General features: G+C 41.8%; 1 pseudogene; it reads right to left on the reverse strand.

Annotated features, from left to right (window-relative positions):
- Positions 1-814: 814 nt before the first annotated feature.
- LOC118789158 overlaps positions 815-18880 on the reverse strand; it is an 81688-nt pseudogene continuing 63622 nt past the window's right edge.

Here is an 18880-nt window from a genome sequence, read left to right on the forward strand (position 1 = left end):
TATTTGGTGATAACTTCAATTGTAACACAATAGTTTTGTGTCTGTAAGATGGGCTGGGACAATTTCGACCTTGTCTAAGATAAGGATTCAGAGACTAACCATAAATCAATTTGTGATTGCAAAGTACCAGGTTTGTTCTTCCATGTGAATTCTTTAGAGGTCGGGTTATTAACTCACCAGATATCAACTAAGCCTCTTTCATTCATAAAGTCAATCATAAGAGGGTTTTCATTATCTCTGCTTGGCCATCTGTCAATTCGATCATTGACTGTAGTATTATAATCTCCACCCAAGATAATTTTCATATCTGAAAACCTACCTAAAAGATGCTCAATACTTGTGTTTAATGTATCAAATAGATCCTTATTTTCCTTTATGTTGTACATTACCAATTAGATAAATCTGATTATTAAAAGAGACAATCATAAGGATATAATGACCATGGGGATCAATTTGTGTAAGAATAATCTTCCCATTGAACTTGTGCTTCAATGTCAAAGTTCCTGCTGGGCGTTGAGTACAGTGAGACATCCATAAATCCTCCCCCCATTGGGATTTCCAAAAATTATAATCCTCATCTACAGTGTGAGTCTCTTGGATAAGGCAAAAGTCAGCATCAAAGCTTTCTGCATAAAGAAATAAGGCCTTTCTTTTTGTAATGTCTCTCAAACCTCGAGCATTAATTGAAACAAACTTTAACGATGAGATAATTGAACAAACAAGAATAAGTCAACCTGAGAAACGATGTGCAAGTTGAAAAAAGCAAAACTTATCCTTCCGTCGTAAACCTATAGGCGAGCATCAGAAAAGCAACTTAACGGATCTCCTTGTTATCGCCCCCCTCTAAAGTAGGCGATCTTCTTTTCTTGGAGAGCTTGCTGAATTTTTTGGCCACAACTCGGTCCTCCTTGAAGCGGAGGTTCCTTTCCTTCAGATCCTCCGAGTACTTTGCCATTTTCCATATCATCGCTGAAGGGGGGTTCGCACAGGGCGCCATACAAGCTAGAGCCGCCACTGGTTATTAGACTATGTGAGGCAGGAGATCATCCAAAGTGTGGTATCATTTCGATTGTGTAAAGGACGACCCCAAGGTGACATGCAAACTCTGCGCAAAGATTCGCCTATCATTCGTCGACCTCAGACATGACTTATCATCTGAAACATGTAGGGGAGAGCCGTCACGAAAGTAACACAGCGATTTTCTCCGAGCCCATACAAGTCTGATATGCCTGACTGCGTCAGCTTGTACAGCATACAACACTTACCAGAATCCCGAAAAATCGCATGGATACCTCATACTTTTGCGCAGTTATACCTGAGAAGCTGTTTTCCATCACAGAAAGTAAATTCACTCAGCTGTAATTTTTTCTGAATGAAAAGTTGTGTCTATTGTTTCATGTGTCATAGTCATGATCATTTGACAGATTAATTAGTACTTTATCACATCCAGAAGTTTGCCATGTCAAAGTTTCTCAGTTTAGAAGCAAGTCAGCTTTAACTGTCAGGAGTCATTGTCGGGACGATTGTAACAGTTGTTTCTTTCGTCCCTCTTACAATAACAACTATACTTTTTATATTATACTACCGAGGTTGTTCTAAATTTGTATAATATTGCACCTGGTATTGATAGAACACAAACGTGAGTTGTTGATCACAACGAAAATTAGTTTCTGTCTGTAACGTTATCTTATAAAATGACGTTTATCTGAAAAGTGTTACTTTCGTCCTGGTTCTCCCCTAAGTAGCCTAACGTTATTATCCCTTTCGCACGTAATTTAGCCTCTTTTTATGCAGTGTAGCGCGCTGTCACCTTACATGGTTCGTCATGTTTTCATTAGCGTTATTAAGCTTCTCATAGTTTTTGCGGGGGTTTTAGCATACGTGCTAAATGGCTAATCACACCAGTGTGACCTTACGCGCGAAAGGGTTATTCCATTATGCTAAATGATTAATGGCTTAATTAACATTAACAAATTGCAAAATTAAGGCTATATGCATTTAAATAAATATATTGTCATATGCGCTATTAGGCTTAGGCTATCCAAGTGTTCGTGGGGACTGGGGAAGCTAAATTACCTGCCTTACTGCATGTTTAACTTCATGTTCTGTTTTTTATTTATCATTTATCACAAGTTATTGTGTTGGTGTTACAAGTTCATAAGTTGTATTATGTTACACTGTGTTGAAATAAATTAAAATGTTCACTCTCCTTGCTGGTTGTTCAGAATCATTACCGCTTTTGCCGTTAGCATTGTCATTAACAGGCGGCTCCCTTCGTGCGTGTGCTTGTAAAATTTATATTTTAAAGGCTCATTATTACGGTTTTGTATTTCTCTGTAACATAGCAGAGTGTTAACAATGTTACTTATAACATTCTTCCTCTGCCCTGGAACTCAAACCATTTTCTGATGCCCCCAAAATATATATAGCCTATTTAAATAATTAAATTAATGTCAAAAACGTGCGATGGCTAGTCGACTAATGGCTTGAACTAATGACTACTAGTCGACTAGGAAAATCTATGGTCGGGGGCAGCTACACATTATGCAGGTAGTCCTTTATTTGGACAGTGAATGTAATTGTGCATGTTTAAAAATGCTTGTATCATTGCTTGAAGTAATGCACAGTGAGTAGCAGTGAATTGCCTCCATTGGCCTTTTTTGCAAGAAGATCAATAAAACTTGATAGCCTGCTATTTAAACAAAAACATTAGCATGACTTACATATGGTGCATTTTCATTAGGATACACTTTGAAAATGCTGCGGTCTGGTGTAAATAAGCACAATGAACATGCACATGCCTAGTTCAGATGCACGAAACAAAGACAATAAAATGGACAGACATGGATAATCTACCTCCTCCCAAACATCTACCAACACCCTGTTCCACTGTCTGCAGGAAGAAAGACTTGAGGAAATCTGCAAAATCAGGAGATGCCCACATTATATTGTGATGGCTGCATAATCAAACAATCCTTACAAAACCCCACAGAATAACATTTGCTGTTATATTCTGACATTAAGAAAATACTGACTAGTTGATGCTATTGCCATGAAGTATCCACTACTCCCCCAGTAATTGGCTGGCATTCTTACATTTTTATAATGAACAGGGCCCACCAGCCATTAAATATTAGCACCAAAGATCATGCAAAACTGCATAGTGAAACAGTGTAAGTGTAACTGAGTGCATGTCCATTACATGAACTTAGGTTAACTAAGCAGAAGGGCAAACATATCATGGTACTATCTACCATTCCCATTTCACCGGCTCTTTTGTTTGCCTCCTACCAAAAGACACCCAAACCACTGACTGTATAAATCAAGAAGGACAGGTGGAATGTCTTAACATGCAGGGTGGCCAAGTGAGTGTTTAAGCATTTCTAATCTTGGACAATATTTTTGTCAATTGCACCTCTTCTTTGTCAATCAAAGAAATGTTTGTGGTTTGGGGGGAAACAGGGCCGACCTGTGCATCCAAGGGCACCAGCAGGACAGACTCCATCAGCCAAAGGACCCGAGGACTGGGAGCTGATGGGACTTGTAGGTTTGGGAGAGAGCAGACAAATGGGGCTGACCAACATGGGAGGTGACTATGGGGAAGTTTCCAGTGATTGCTGGTTAATCTTTTATGATTTAATTGCATTGGTTTATAAAAAGCAAAAATATCCAGGAAACAATTTTGATGTGACAGAGTGATATTTGTATGCCAGTATTTATTGCATTATGGCTTTTGTTGAGTAACTTGATTTATTTTGTTCTGAGTAGTTCAGTCTAAGATGGCTCATTGCCTTTATAAGAGCAACACTCAGTCAGTAGGGGGAGGGCAAAGAGTATAAAGAGAATCACAGCATAATTGATGTGTTCTCTTTTGGCCTGCTTAAGCAATTGTTGTTTGCATTTTGTTTGTGTGTGTTATTTTTCCCTTTTTTTCCCTCTCATAGTTAATTTAGTGTTATTAGTTGTTGCTAGTCACGGCTTGAGTGCAATAAACCACCATCACCTCATCCAACCTTTTGACTTCATCAGTTCTTTTTATTATCACCTCTCGGTCATCCCATGACACTGAGTTTGTAGCAAAGGGCGAGAGCAGTCACCCCACCCAGCCTCGAACCCAGGTCTACAGGGTACCAACCCTGCGACTTTAACCGTGACGCCAAAGAGCCAGGCTCGTTGGTATGGCAGTCAGAGCGCATACTCAACTGTAGTGATGGCACTCCGTCACACTGCCCTCCCCTTCGGGAAGCGCACCCATGCGCTTCACGCACCATGGCGTCCCTCGTGCATTCTCCTGCCGTACTTTTCCCATCCCAGGGTGCCCCACTCACCAGTGCAAGCACGGATCCTTGTGGTATTCCATGTCTTACTCTGGAGAGTTTGGAGGACTTATTGTTGACGAAGACAAAGTGATGTCACTCTGAAAGATAAGACCTAAACCAGGATAGAGCCTTTCCACTTATGCCAATAAGGTTCTCAAGTCGGTCTAATAGAATAAGATGATCAATGGTATCGAGGGCTGCACCTAGGTCTAGGAGCACAAGTAGGGAGATACAGCCATTGTCAGAGGAGAGAAGTAGGTCATTGATTACCTTTAGGAGAGCGGTTTCCATGCTGTGATGTGGTCTAAATCCAGACTGGAAGACTTCCAGAATATTACTGGACTGTAAGAAGGAGCAAAGTTGCTTTGTTACAACTTTTTGTAAGATTTTTGAAAGGAATGGGAGATTTGAGATGGGCCTGTAGTTCGACAGGTCATTCGGGTCAAATGGGCTTGATGACTGCTAGCCTGAAGGACTGAGGTACATGTCCGAACATAAGGGTTTCCTTCGATGTCGGATGCTCTGGCCCCGGGAATGCAATTAACTATGGTTGCTGGAGTCTCTACGTTCACGTTTCTCAAAATGGAATCACCATTTATCAGGGCTCTTTTAACAGGTTTCTCAGTCGGTGTGTTACTGAGGGGGGAGAACCTGTTTGAAATGTGAACAGGTGGTTGGTGGTGCACCGTAGGCTTGCGTTTTCATCTATTTCAATAAACTCCTCGCTAACCTTAATCTTGTATAAGGTGCGAATGCGTGCTTCTAATTCTGCCATCTTCTCCATCAACCTAGCATTTAACTCATATTTTTCACAGGTGAAATTAGCACTACCGGCGGAGAAGGAGTAACTATACATATTACACGCCATTTCCTTCTTTAGATAAGCGTTGTAGTTCGAGTTGTAATTTTCTGGTTAGTTGTAACTTTTCTTTTTGGAAACTGCAAAAACTCCGAGTTTGGGTTCTGGCTGGGTCCTAGCCGATCAGCGTCCGTGTCTGGCGTTTGGGAAGCGAGCGACCGGAAGCAGGTAGTGAGCAGGTAGCGAGCAGGTTATTGACTCTTTCAATTTTGTACAGTTTGTGACAGGTCCTACACATAAGCTCGGGCATACACTAGATCTTGTTTTATCATGTGGTCTACCTGTTTTTAACATGGAAGTATGTGATGCAATTTCTCTGATCACATGCCCATTTTATTCGAGATCTCTCTCCCCTGCTCTAGCACATTGTTGTCATATGCTCAACCCCTCCACTGCTGTACATTTCTCTGCTGCTTTTAATAATGTTGTTGAGACTCACTCAGGGTCCCCAGCCCAGCAAAGCCACAGTGCAGTGTCTGAGCCACGTCCCGCAAGTGGGCTGCGCAGCGCCATAAGGAAACGGCTGAAGGAAAGGTCTCATTTGTCCTTTCTGTATTGAAAATACAGAATTTTTTTTTAAATTTATCGTGTCGGGCCAATAAAAAAACGTTTGATTGCCCCATAATTCTACACTGCACATTTACATATTCAGCAGTAGATGGTTACGTCAAAGCCAGAAATTTCTATAAATGCCACATGTGTGAAAAAAAATGCCTCTCCGAATACTCCAGAGTGCAATTTGATTACTTGTTATGTCTGACAGATTCAGAGCCTCCAGGTGAGGAACTTTTAGTTATATTGGCCGGCTGCGGGCGTCTGCCCTTCCTCAGGTCACATTAACTAACTGTACATGATTCTATCAAAAAACAAATTAATAGATGCTGAAATGAAATAATAATAGTAATGCAAATTAATATGGTGACTGAAATGTCTGTTTGTGGTCAAATAGCGCCTCCTGTCGAGGGAAAAAGCTTATGGCACCTGGTATTCCCAGGCAGTCTCCCATCCAAGCACTAACCAAGCCTGGCCAAGTGAGCTGCTCAGCACCACAAGGAAACGGCTGAAGGGAAGGTCTCATTCGTCCTTTCTGTATTGAAAATACAGCTGAATTAGGGTTAGGGTTCCAAAATTAGGGTTAGGATATAGGATGATAAAAAGTTAGGGTTAGGGTTAGGGTTAGGATATAGCTTGATAACCACCCCGACACTGATTATTTTGGAATAGCTTTTCATCAGATGGTTGCAGAGAGCTGGAACCAGTTGCTAGTGGACAGCCAGAAACTTTCTCTGGAAGACTCCCAGAGTCCAAAAAACTGATTTGAAGGGAAGACAACCACTCAATGTTGAGTTTTCAGTGGAAGTCCAGTGGAACACTCCTTGAGTCCATCAAAGCAAATCCCAGGTTTTACCACAACTCAGCAATGTATTCCCAATAGAAAGCCAGAAATGCTGTTTGGAACACTTACAGGGTCCAAAACACTGATTCGCATGGAAGAAAACCACACAATTTTGAGTTCACAGTGGAAATCCTGAAATGCGATCTGGAAGACTCCCAAGTCCAAAAAAGTGATTTCCCTTGGAAGACAACCACTCAATGTTGATTTCACATTGGATGTCCACAAACACGATATGGAATACTTTCAAGGTCCAAAAAACTACTTCGCAGGATTGAAAACAACTCAGTGATGAGTTTTCAGTGAATGGCAAAAAACATGTTCCGGAAGACTCCTAGAGTCCAAAAAACTGATTTGCAGGTTTCAAAACAGCTCATTGATGAGTTTGCAGTGGACAGCCAAAAATTCAAAATGAAACACTCCAAGAGCTGTAATAGGCGATTCTCAAGGTTGACCACAACTCAGCAATGAGATTCAAGTAGAATGCCTGAAACGCAATCTGGAACACTCCCAGAGTCCAAAAAAGTGATTTCCTATGGAAAACAACCACTCCACATTGAGTTTTAAGTGGAAGTCCAGAAATGCAATCTGGAACACTCCTTGAGTCCATTAAAGCAAATCCCAGGTTTTACCACAACTCAGCAATGAATTTCGAATAGATAGACAGAAACGTTATTTGGAACACTTGCAGGGTCCAAAATGCTGATTCTCATGCAAGAAAACTGCACAATTTTGAATCTGGAAGACTCCCAAGTCCAAAAACCTGATTCACAGGATTGAAAACAACTCAGTGATGAGTTTACAGTGGACGGCCAAAAACTCAATCTGAAAGACTCCAAGTGCCTAAATAGGCAATTCTCAGGGTTGACCACAACTCAACAGTGAGATTCCAGTTGAATGCTAGAAACGCAATCTGGAACACTCCTTGAGTCCATCAAAGCAGATCACAGGTTTTACCACAACTCAGCAATGAATTTCCAATAGAAAGACAGAAATGCTATTTGGAACACTTGCAGGGTCCAAAATACCGATTCGCATGCAAGAAAACCACACAATTTGGAGTTCACAGTGAAAGTCCTGATACACAATCTAGAATACTCCCAAGTCCAAAAAAGTGATTTCCCTTGGAAGGCAGCCACTCAATTTTGATTTTACATCAGATGTCCAGAAACAGAATGAATCTGGAATGTTTTTAATGTTCAAAAAACTGATTCGCAGGATTGAAAACAACTCAGTGATGGTTTCTGGAGCACCTCAACAGATTTGGAGTTGAAAAACGTGATCCTCAGTGTCACCCACCACTCAACAATGAGATTCCAGTGGAAGATCAGAAATGCGATCTGGGTGAACCCCAGAGTCCAAGAACTCAATCCCCAAGGTCACCCACCACTCAGCAATGAGTTTCCAATGGATGTCCAGAACACAATCTGTGGGACCCTCAGAGTACAAAAACATGGCCTAAAGGGTCACCCAGCACTCAGTGATGAGTTTCCAGTAGAAGGCCAGAAACACCATTTGGATGACCCCCAGAGTCCAAAAACACAATCCCCAGGTCACCCACCACTCAGCAATAAGTCTCCATTGGATGGCCAGAAGCGCAAACTGGAACATTCCTGAGTTGAAACACGTGATCCTCAGTCTCACCCTCCACTCAGCAATGAGTTTCCAGGTGAAGGTCAAAAATGAGATATTGAAGACCAAAAAAAAGACCTCCGAGTCCAAAAACAACATCCCCAGGGTCACCCATCATTTAGCAATGAGTTTCCATTCGAAAGCCAGGAACTTTGATGTGGATGAACCCCAGAGTCCAAAAACAGGATCCCCACGGTCACCCACCACTCAGCAATGAGTTCCCAATGGATGGCCAGAAACGCTATCTGAGGGACACCCAGAGTCCAAAAACATAACCTGAAGGGTAACCCAGCACTCAGCAATGAGATTCTAGTGGAGGGCCAGAAATGCTATTTGGAGGACCCCCAGGGTCCAAAAACACAATCCCCAGGGTCACCCACCACTCAGCAATGAGTTTACATTGTATGGCCAAAAATGCGATCTATAACACCACTGAGCTGAAAAATGTGATCCTCAGTGTCACCCACCACTCAGCAAAGATTTTCCAGTGGAAGGCCAGAACTGCAATCTGGATGACCCCCAGAGTCCAAAAACTCAATCCCTAAGGTCACCCACCGCTCAGCAATGAGTTTCCATTAGATGGCCAGAAATGCGATCTGGATGACCCCTCAGCTGAAAAACGTGATCCCCAGTTTCACCCACCACTCAGCAATGAGATTCCATTGGACGGTCAAGAATGCAATATCGAAGAAGACCCCCAGAGTCCAAAATTGCAATCCCCAGGGTCACCCACCATCCAGCAAGAAACATGATCTGGAACACCTCTGAGTTGAAAAATGTGATGCCCAGTGTCACCCACCACTCAGCAATGAGTTTCCAATGGATGGCCAGAAACACTATCTGTGGGACCCCCAGAGTCCAAAAACATGGACTGAGGGGTCACCCAGTACTCAGCAATGAGTTTCCAGTGCCAGAAACGCGATCTAGAACATCCCTGAGATGAAAAATGTGATCCTCAGTGGCACCCACCACTTAGCAATGAGATTCTAGTGGAGGGCCAGAAATGCTATTGGGATGACCCCCAGAGTCCAAAAACGCAATCTCCAGGGTCACCCACCACTCAGCAATAAATTTCAATTGGATGGCCAGTACACGATCTGGAACAATCCTGACTTGAAAAACGTGATCCTCAGTGTCACCCACCACTCAGCAAAAAGTTGCCAGTGGACGGTCAAAAATGCGATATCTGCGATATTGGGATGACCCCCAGAGTCCAAAAACATGACCTGAAGGGTCAGACACCTCTCAGCAATGAGTTTCCAGTGGAAGGCCAGAAACGCGATCTAGAACACCCCTAAATTGAAAAAGGTGATCCCCAGTGTCACTCAACACTCAGTAATGAGTTTTCAGTTGAAGGCCAGTGACAAAAACCATTTCCACACTCAGCATTCAGTATTCAGTATACATCCAGAAACAAAATTTTCAACACTCTCAGAACCGAAAAACTCTGTTCCCAGCTTTGAAAATTACTCAGCATTCACTTTCCAGAAGAGTTCCAGAAACGCTGTTTTCGACACTCAGGGCGCAAAAACGCAATTCCCACGTTTTCAACATCACTCAGCATTCAGTTTAAGTTCATCACAGTAACAGTTCGTTCAAACGGCAACTTTAATCCATATCGTCGAATCACCAGACAGCACCGTGAAAACTATATCAAAACATACAAACGACAAACTTCACAACCCTGTTCCAAAGTCAAACTCATTATATGAAAATATCAACAGCGGCAAAGTTTAGTTACATTGTACAACAATAAAATCGTTCACACGTTTCCATGGAAACGTGAATAAAATGAATAAATGTCATACCTTGCTGCGCTCACCAAGGAATGCAGACTAAAAATACGATAATCCTTTTCTTCCGTTGTTAAACGTGCATCAATTCCACTCAGTTTTACAAAGTACAAAATCCACATAGAAATAACGTAGGCCCAGACAAATCAAAACAAATATTTATGATGCTAGAGTTTCATAAAAAAGAAAACGGGATATGAGCTCAATGGTGTAGCTTTTGAGTAGCTGAAAACATTCCCTGCATATGAAAGACATGGTCAATATCGGTCTGCCTATGTTAATGTATCTATAAAGATACAGATAAACAGTGACACCCCTCTTAGCTACCAAGGAAACTCAGGGTCTCCTTTGATGATACAAATCTACCTGGCCCAAAGTGTCCATGATGTCAGCAGTCTTTTGGCGTGTTGCTCCTCCTTTGGCAGGGATGACTCTGATCAGCTGACTTGACTGCATGTCTAACCAGGTCATGAACTTCTCCTCAAGAGGAACAGCCATGAGCCTCTGGAACTCTGCATTGATCTAAAACAAAAAACAAATGACAAGGGATATGGTATCCTGAATCAAAGGAAATGCAACTGGCCTCAGCCTGCATACAATCTCAATTTCAACAATGTAACCACTGAAGCATGCCTGTATAACTGCCAAAATGTCAATACACCAAAAAGTATAACAAATATGGAAACTGAAAATGTAAGTTCTGTCAGTAAGCACAGTGTTATACTTAATCTTGTGGTGGAAAATTTTTGACTAAGTGTATACCCCACATGTAAATTCTAAGCATTGCCAGTATATATTAGTTTTTGACTTTAACCACTTTATTTTTACTATGCACAGATAATTTAATATGTTAACCTTAAATAAACTTCTTGCTTTGTACGCATGTGAGTAAAAACTAAAAGGAAGGGTCAGAAGAGTACAGAAGACTGTGGGAGGGGTAAGCAGCTGTGAGATACCTGTATGCCAAGTAAGGCTTGTTATTGGGGCTTAGCTGGACATTGTTCGAGCGCTGCTCAGAGGATGGACCTTGAGTGTAAGATAAAAGAGTTGGACTCTGTAAAAGGGGGGCTGCAGAACATGGATTCTTCGTGGAATATAGCCAAGGCAGAACAGGTTAAGAAAGGATAGTTATTTTTATACATAGATTAGGTATGCATGGCCTCGGCAATATTAGGGGGCAGCCGAAGCAGGATTGATATTCTTTAATAATTTTTTGTATACTAGATATGTGCGGCCTTGAAGATAATAGTGTACAGCCAAGGCGGGGTAATTATTTTTATAATTAAACAGATGTAAGCTTGGCAACAAGTACAGGAAAGACCAAATATGGAACAAGAATGATGCCAGAATGAAAGACAATGGTCAGAAGATGTGTTATGAAACTGAAGGAGGGGGTAAGACCATAAAAGAATTTGGGGGATTTTAGGACTGCTTGGGGGGACTGCTTGGGGTTATGACTGATGACGCTACTGCTCCGCGCAGACCAGTCTGGTTTACTGTATGTGATTTGCGCACATATACAATAAACCAATTGCATCAGACTCTGAAGATTATTTTCCTAACTTATTTTCTTCGATTATTTTATAACATTGTTTAATTCAGTATTGTTACAGCACAAGTGTAGAGGGAGTATCCAGTCCGATTGGCCTAGACTGGGAGAGGTTTTCTACCACAATCTCAACCTCACCAAATTATGACCAATTCATGAAAGCTCACTCTAACAAAACCAAGATACAAACTGATCACTTCAGTTCCATTACTAGCTCTTTCTGTTGGAACAGTGCAGGCCATCTGTCCTTGAAGTCCTTAATGCTGGGTTCTTGGTTTTGCTGTTTCCAACCATACCAGCCATTGAATGAGCCAGGTTCTTTCAAATAGGGGTGCTTCTTGATGAAGGCCTCTGCAGCTATGCAGAAATGTGCATCCTCTGGGTAGGCCTTGTATTGGTAAATTTCTCCTGCTAGTCTACTCATGATATCAGACTTGATTCAGGAGCTGACAGTGGCTCAAATGGTACTCAGAATTCCCCTTCTCTAGTTGCAGCTCCGTGTCATATGAAAAACACGGAATTGGAAAATCCTCTGGCCACTGTTGTTTTCAAGATGACAGACTCATGGGCTGAGAGGATTACTGTGTCATTTGATGTCAACAAATCACAGTCATCAGAATCAAGTGAAAGAGAATGAGATGTTGTCTCAGTGGCACTGATCAAAGGTGGATTTGTTTGCTGGTGGATCACCTTGATTTTCCCCAAATCCTGAAGTTCAGTGGTAGAATTCAGATTGAAGAAGTTGTTGCCAAAATCTTGGTCCATATATTGCAGTCTGATGTTGCCCTTTAACCCAAAGGTAGTCTTTATCTTGCTGAGAAGGTCATCTAGTGACTCTGATATGCCATTTGGAAGAGTTTTTCAGTTTTTCAATGTTGCTCTCCCCCAAAATCACCTTCAGTCTTGCAGGCATCAAACCAGCCATGGCAGTCTAAGAGAAGAGCACAAGCACAGTTAGTAAGGTTCAACATGTGAGGCAAATCCCCTCTAGCAGTACCATTAACTAATTTCTGATAGGGGTGTCTACTTCCCTGAAGTAGAATAATATGGGAGAGAATTTATTGCAGGACTGTTGAATTAGACTGCATTAGTTTTAGCTAGGTGGACCTAATAAACTGCAACTGAGTGTAGATATTAAATGATAAAATAGGGTTAAGCAACTGTAGCAACAGTGCTCTTAGAATTTATGTGCTGTTATTCGCCTACTGTAAGAAGGGCTTCGCGATATATCGTATAGCTATTTTTAGCTAGGGTGACCATACGTCCTCTTTTTCCCGGACATGTCATCTTTGTGGGACCTAAAAAATGTGTCCAAAAAAGAGGATGTATGGGCACCCTATTTTTAGCACAATAACAGCGATCCCCGGTATGTAGCGGTAGGTTTCTTCCCATGTTTTTTCCCCTATAGTCATACCTGATGTGAGAGCACACCTCCAATGTTCATTGAAATGCTTCCGGGGCAAAAACATATCAATTGTATCTATATGTTGGTTAACTTACCTATTAGCTTTGAAAAACACATAGCATATGTTTTCACTCTTTATCTTTGTAGCCATGTGTTTCTGTCTACCACATGGAAGCAGCATAGTGCTGTTGCTGTGATATCAACATTGAATATATGAGTGGCGTTTTTTCACCCAGAAGCATTTCACATCGGAAAACTGGACGTATGCCCCCGCATCAGATATGACTAAAGGGAAAACAATACAGGAAGAAACCTAATGCCACATACTGGGGACAGCTGTTATTGCACTAAAAATAGCTATTTGATATATCGCGACGGCTATGTAGCCCAGCCCTAACTCAGTATTTTTCAGTCAAATCATGAATACCACTTTTGATTGAAACACCATTCATGCTGTGTAAATATGTTTTGAGAACACAATAGTAGTGTATGAGTCTGGCTTTTGTTTTCCCACTTAATAAAATAACATCACATTCATAAGTCTCACCCTTTAAACATGGATATATCTTTTCAATGTGACAAGACGCATCCCTCCAATTTCGTAGTCTGCCAGTGGGTATGTATCATGTAGTTCTTGTGGCTCAATAAGTTCCACTTCCTTGCCTGGCAATGTTTTGAGATCATAATCTCTATAATGTTCAATATACCGTCCACTGAACAACAATGTCCTTCAGGTCTGTTAAGATCTGCCTGCTAGGTCTGTTAAGATGAATACACTGAGGCAAAGTGCAAGTTCAAAAGGAACAATTCCTTCAAAAATATTGTGCACAATATCTGGAGGAAACCCAGTGGTAACATCAAAATATGAGAGGTGCTTTGACAAAATACAATTTGATTTCACACCATAATAATTGGGCAATTCATTTTCCTCAAGGATTCTTAAATTATCTGCATGAATGTATTTGGTTCTCAAAGTAAAGACTCCACTTCTAACTTCTTTAGTCTGGAACTCTGATCTTTCTGCAGTGCAAAACCTACATACTTATGACCCTGAGAAATTTTCAACAAATCCAGCAATACTGTGTGCACCAAGGTTGTCAGCGACCACACAATGAACTGTGCCTTTTACTGTTCTGCCCAACTTTATTACAAATATCCCACTCTGTTCCAAAATTACAAGATCATTAATTACAGGTTCTAACACTTTCTCATACCCATAGCACTTCAGATCATCACTTTTGATTAAAGCAGCCAAATAGATGGAGGACAAAGCAGAGTTACAGTCCAATCCAATACAAACCACAATTTTTATGCTTCCTCTTGGATGTACCAAGGGGATTATATATTTCAAATTCATCAATGTATAATATCAATGAAATGCTTTCCTGCTTAGACAACAGTCCATTTTCTTCGAAGAAGGCACCATCAGGACCGAGTGAGAAGACGGGAGTCTGCAGCAGTAGTTGACACAAACCTACACAGCTGCTCATTAGCACACTGGCACAGCAATACCAAGCTAGGGTACGCTTAGCTTAACAACAATCACCGAGCAAGTTATAACTGTGGTGCTTTAACACAGCGAGCATTTGTCACCGTCGCCTCCATACTTTCCAATGTAAATACGAAGGCAGCCCTGCCACCGAGGCCGGCCGGCACTTACAAGCTGCTATCACAGCTTCTGTCACACAGGTTTGGTGTTCTTTGGTCGGCAGCTGGACACACCACCTCTCTCTTCGGTGTTGCTTTGTAATTACATCGGAAGCAACGGAGGCAGTGGCAGTAAATTCATGCTTTCTGAACGCACCACAGTTATGACAAAATTACACCTTCCACATCACCATGGCCACGGTGTTCTGGGTATAGTCCAAAGGTTGTCACTGTGCGCGCCGACAAACGTGTGAACCAACACACCGTGTATACACACACCCGAACCGCGTGCGCGGGCCCTGTAACTGGCTTGGTGGCAAGCTAACGTAAACCTCACCCAGCTCAGTATTGCTGCTAATGTGCTCATAAGCAGCTACACCAGTACACTACTTAAATACACAACTTTCAGTTACGGTATTAAACCATGAGAGTCCCGCCGGCAAATTACTAACCTACCTGTTCGCTAACGAACCAAATTACCAACTGGTCTTGATAACGTTATTTAACTAGTTCATGGGCCAATCTTGCTAGCAAAATTCTAACTGGAATAACAGCAGGGCACTATAGTGATTTTAATACCTACTGACCAGCTAAAGTATCACTAGGCTATTAATTTTACTAGAAGTGTTACACATCAGTGGATTGAACATAAAGCTATAACAATATGTTTCACAAAACCAGCAAAATGCATCAAAAATGTATATGCTAATTTAAAACTTGCTAACGTTAGCATGATTTAACGATAGTTGGTTTGGTTCAGTGAGTTTATGAACACTTAAACAAATAGCAAATACCAAATAGCATTTGGTGGACACACGGTATGTGGCATCAGAGGTATGTTAAACCTTGTAGTATTTTTTAGTATCCATTCCCTAGCAGTGTAGATTTACACAGTTTAGGTGCAATGTATTTCATACAGATTTTGTATTTTTATTAGTATTTCGTTTTGAAGTTGGCTGAGATTACCTGCTACATTGCTGTCAGCAGTCTGGAAAAGTCAGTATTGAGCGGACCTATCATAAGATACCCGGCAGGCAAAGTTTTCACGGAGCAGACCTATCATCACTGAGGAGGTAACTTTAAAAAAGTTTGTGCCACATTAAAACAGCATCTTGATAATGGGGAACAGAAATTCTAGCTGCAATGTTTCTCATATTGTGTCGCTAAATCGGCGCTAGCTGTATGTGTGTATCTCTGTGTTGGGTTTGGTTTAGCTAAATGCTAACTAGCTACATTCGCACTTATCGTTGTTTATGCGGTTGCTAGCCGGGAAGTCTAGGCAGCATCCCCGCTGTATCGGCTGTTGGGATTTGCTTATAGTCACTTGTGATACCAGTGTATTGCGAAGAACAGGTAATATCAATATTTTAGTATTTCGCGTGTAGTTATATTTTTAATACACTACCTAGAGATTCCATGGCTTCATATCATATTTGCTACGGGTGTCTCATGCGTCCGTTTGGTAAATTGTATTTGCTGGGAGCGGATCGGCTGTTGGGATTTGCTTATAGTCACTTGTGATACCAGTGTATTGCGAAGAACAGGTAATATCAATATTTTAGTATTTCGCGTGTAGTTATATTTTGTAATACACTACCTAGAGATTCCATGGCTTCATATCATATTTGCTACGGGTGTCTCATGCGTCCGTTTGGTAAATTTTTTTGCTGGGAGTTGATGGGAAACCGCTACTACGAGGTAACTTTTACTAAGTCTGGTTGTCTCTTTAAATTGTGATGCCCTATTTGGAGGAATCCTAGTTTCTATTGTGATCCTTCCTCTAATCACTTTAGTCTCTTTAAATTGTGGTACCCTACTAGGGAAGCTTAGTTTCTTTTAATTATTCCAAAGGGCATTGTGCTGTTAACAGTCTTGTGCTGCTTGTCTTGTAAATGGGATGTGCTGTACAAGTCTCTTGTGAGTGCCTTTCCATTGAAGCCAGTGAACTTAACAGTGATCTGCCCCTACCCCTAGATTGATGCATCTTAGTACCTTTGTGTACCTTTGTTTCTACCTTAATAAAGAAAAAGATAAACCTTAGCTTGCCTAGCTAACCATATAAAGATATAATATATTTTTGGTACTTTTGCCTTGCTTTTGTTCATTTATTTAGACACCCACCTGTGTAGCCTACCGTGGCCTAGCACTACATCCTAACAGGGTCTCCCGCCCTTTCAATCTGGGAGTGGCGTAGTTGTACAAAGTCTGCTTGTGGGTCTAGCCTCCCAACCACAGGGCGGGGGCTACACATATGACATCCTGCCTGAGGTAAATGAGACTGATGGGAAGGGGAATCACAGTGTGGTTGAACTCACATGGGGCTGGTTCAGCAAAGTGCAAGCCTGCAGCCTGATCGCTGACAGCCTTCGAGAGATGTCAGTAACGTACATTACATCTGGCTACAGACAACTGACACAAAATCACAATATCACAATCACTCAGCATGGTCCAAGAGTGGTTCAGCGTTTCATTATTCAAAACAATAAATTCCATCTTTGCTGAAGATAATGACATAATGGACTGCTCATATATCATGAACTCTCTACCCTCCATTGCAGACACAACTACTCAGTGTAGGCATTGGATATCTTCTTAGGTTCAAAAAGACATAGACAGTGGCTGAGAGTACTTTGGAGAAATACCTAAGCTGGAAGAGCTTTCCTGTTTTTTCTCTGTCTCCCCCAAACTGTCACTCAATCTACTGCCAGGGAGACACTGAGCAGGAAACGTTGCATCAGTTATGATTCTGTTTTGAAGGGGAAGCTGTCTTCCTCAACTACCTTACACCACATGGGTGTATTTGCTCAGATCTCAGAGCTCTCTTAACAATGTCAGAGACTGGGGCTGATTGAAGAGGACCCGTCCAGGAAAACAAGCTTTAAAATGAATAGATCAAGGGCAGTCCAAAAGGGACAAAGGGTTCTCCATTTGTTTTAAAATCATGAATTTCAAACACAGACTGCAGAAGCCACCAATCCCCTGCAGATATCAAAAGTATAAAGTTGTAAGCCAGCACACCACTCAAAAGAAGGTAGAATGTACACTAATTCATGCATTTGCTCATCAAATCCAGTTGAATAATAGCAAGAATTTGAAATAATCTCACATAAAGTTCAGGTCTCTCAACAAAAAAGTTTCTCTGTTACTCCCCAAACCCAAGAGTATTTGATTTGGAGTTTTTCTAATGCTAGTACCTGCATGGCCCCTCTGACAGCATTAACATGCTCTGTAACTTAATTATGGAAGAGGCACCACTTGTCACACCTTTCATTTCTGCCCATCTGCCAGAGAACGTTTCTAGATGAAGTATCAGCATGGATCTATTAGAAATAACCACTCTGCTCAGATTTCTAGGAGCAGGCTACATTCATAATAATATCTTATAGCTGATAATATATGAGAGGCGCTTTTTTGTTAACACTTTAATGCTGAGCAACTGTACTCCCTACGCTAAGGACATGTCGGGCAACCCATTGGATGTTTCCTAAAGGAGTGAGTAGACCTCCAGGCCAGAGCTACTGGGGGTTTGGTGGGAGGCACCTAAACATCCCCTGCACTGTCATTAGGTCATTAGCATCCGTTTGATCCAGGAATGTCTCTCTGTGAATGATGGGGAGGGGGTCATTTGTAACAGAGAGCATCTTCCACCAGCTGCGTCAGCGGGGTAGGTAATCAAAATTTCAGGACTAAATAAAGACGCACAACATGACCCACAAATGCTTCTGCTGTGCAGTGCCAGTGAACACCGTGCCAGTGGTGCAGCTGAGGAATGGAGGCCACCACAGAAGCGGGTGAGAGAGATGTGACAAGAGGGAGCCCTATTTCACCACAATGCTCAACCAGATAATTCATAATATACACCTCGCTGCCAGCCTATTTTTAGACCCTGATGTTCCCCGCTGCAGGAACACGCTGTGCCTTCTCTCCTGCAGGGTCACCTGTTTGTCACTATGCACCGGACCCAAGGCCTGCTCACAGAGCAGAAGCCATTCAGCAAAGCGGAAGGAATTTTCCAGCACCCAGATTAGACCTAAAGAGCACCGGCTGGGAGATCTGTGTGGGCTGATATCAAGGTATGAGGCTTTGCACCTCTGTTCAAATGAAACTGTAAAGGGGATTGTTTTTGTGGCCTGGCCACATACACACAAACACTGCTACACACAAAAATAAATACAGAAAGACACAAAACACACTCCAAAAAGCAAACACACAAGTGTGCAGTGACATCCCATCACATACAATGCACACAATCTGTTACGTCCTGTGGTTGGCCCCCTTTTTGG

Source organism: Megalops cyprinoides, chromosome 14, assembly GCF_013368585.1.
Source record: "Megalops cyprinoides isolate fMegCyp1 chromosome 14, fMegCyp1.pri, whole genome shotgun sequence".
Taxonomy (NCBI): Eukaryota; Metazoa; Chordata; class Actinopteri; order Elopiformes; family Megalopidae; genus Megalops; species Megalops cyprinoides.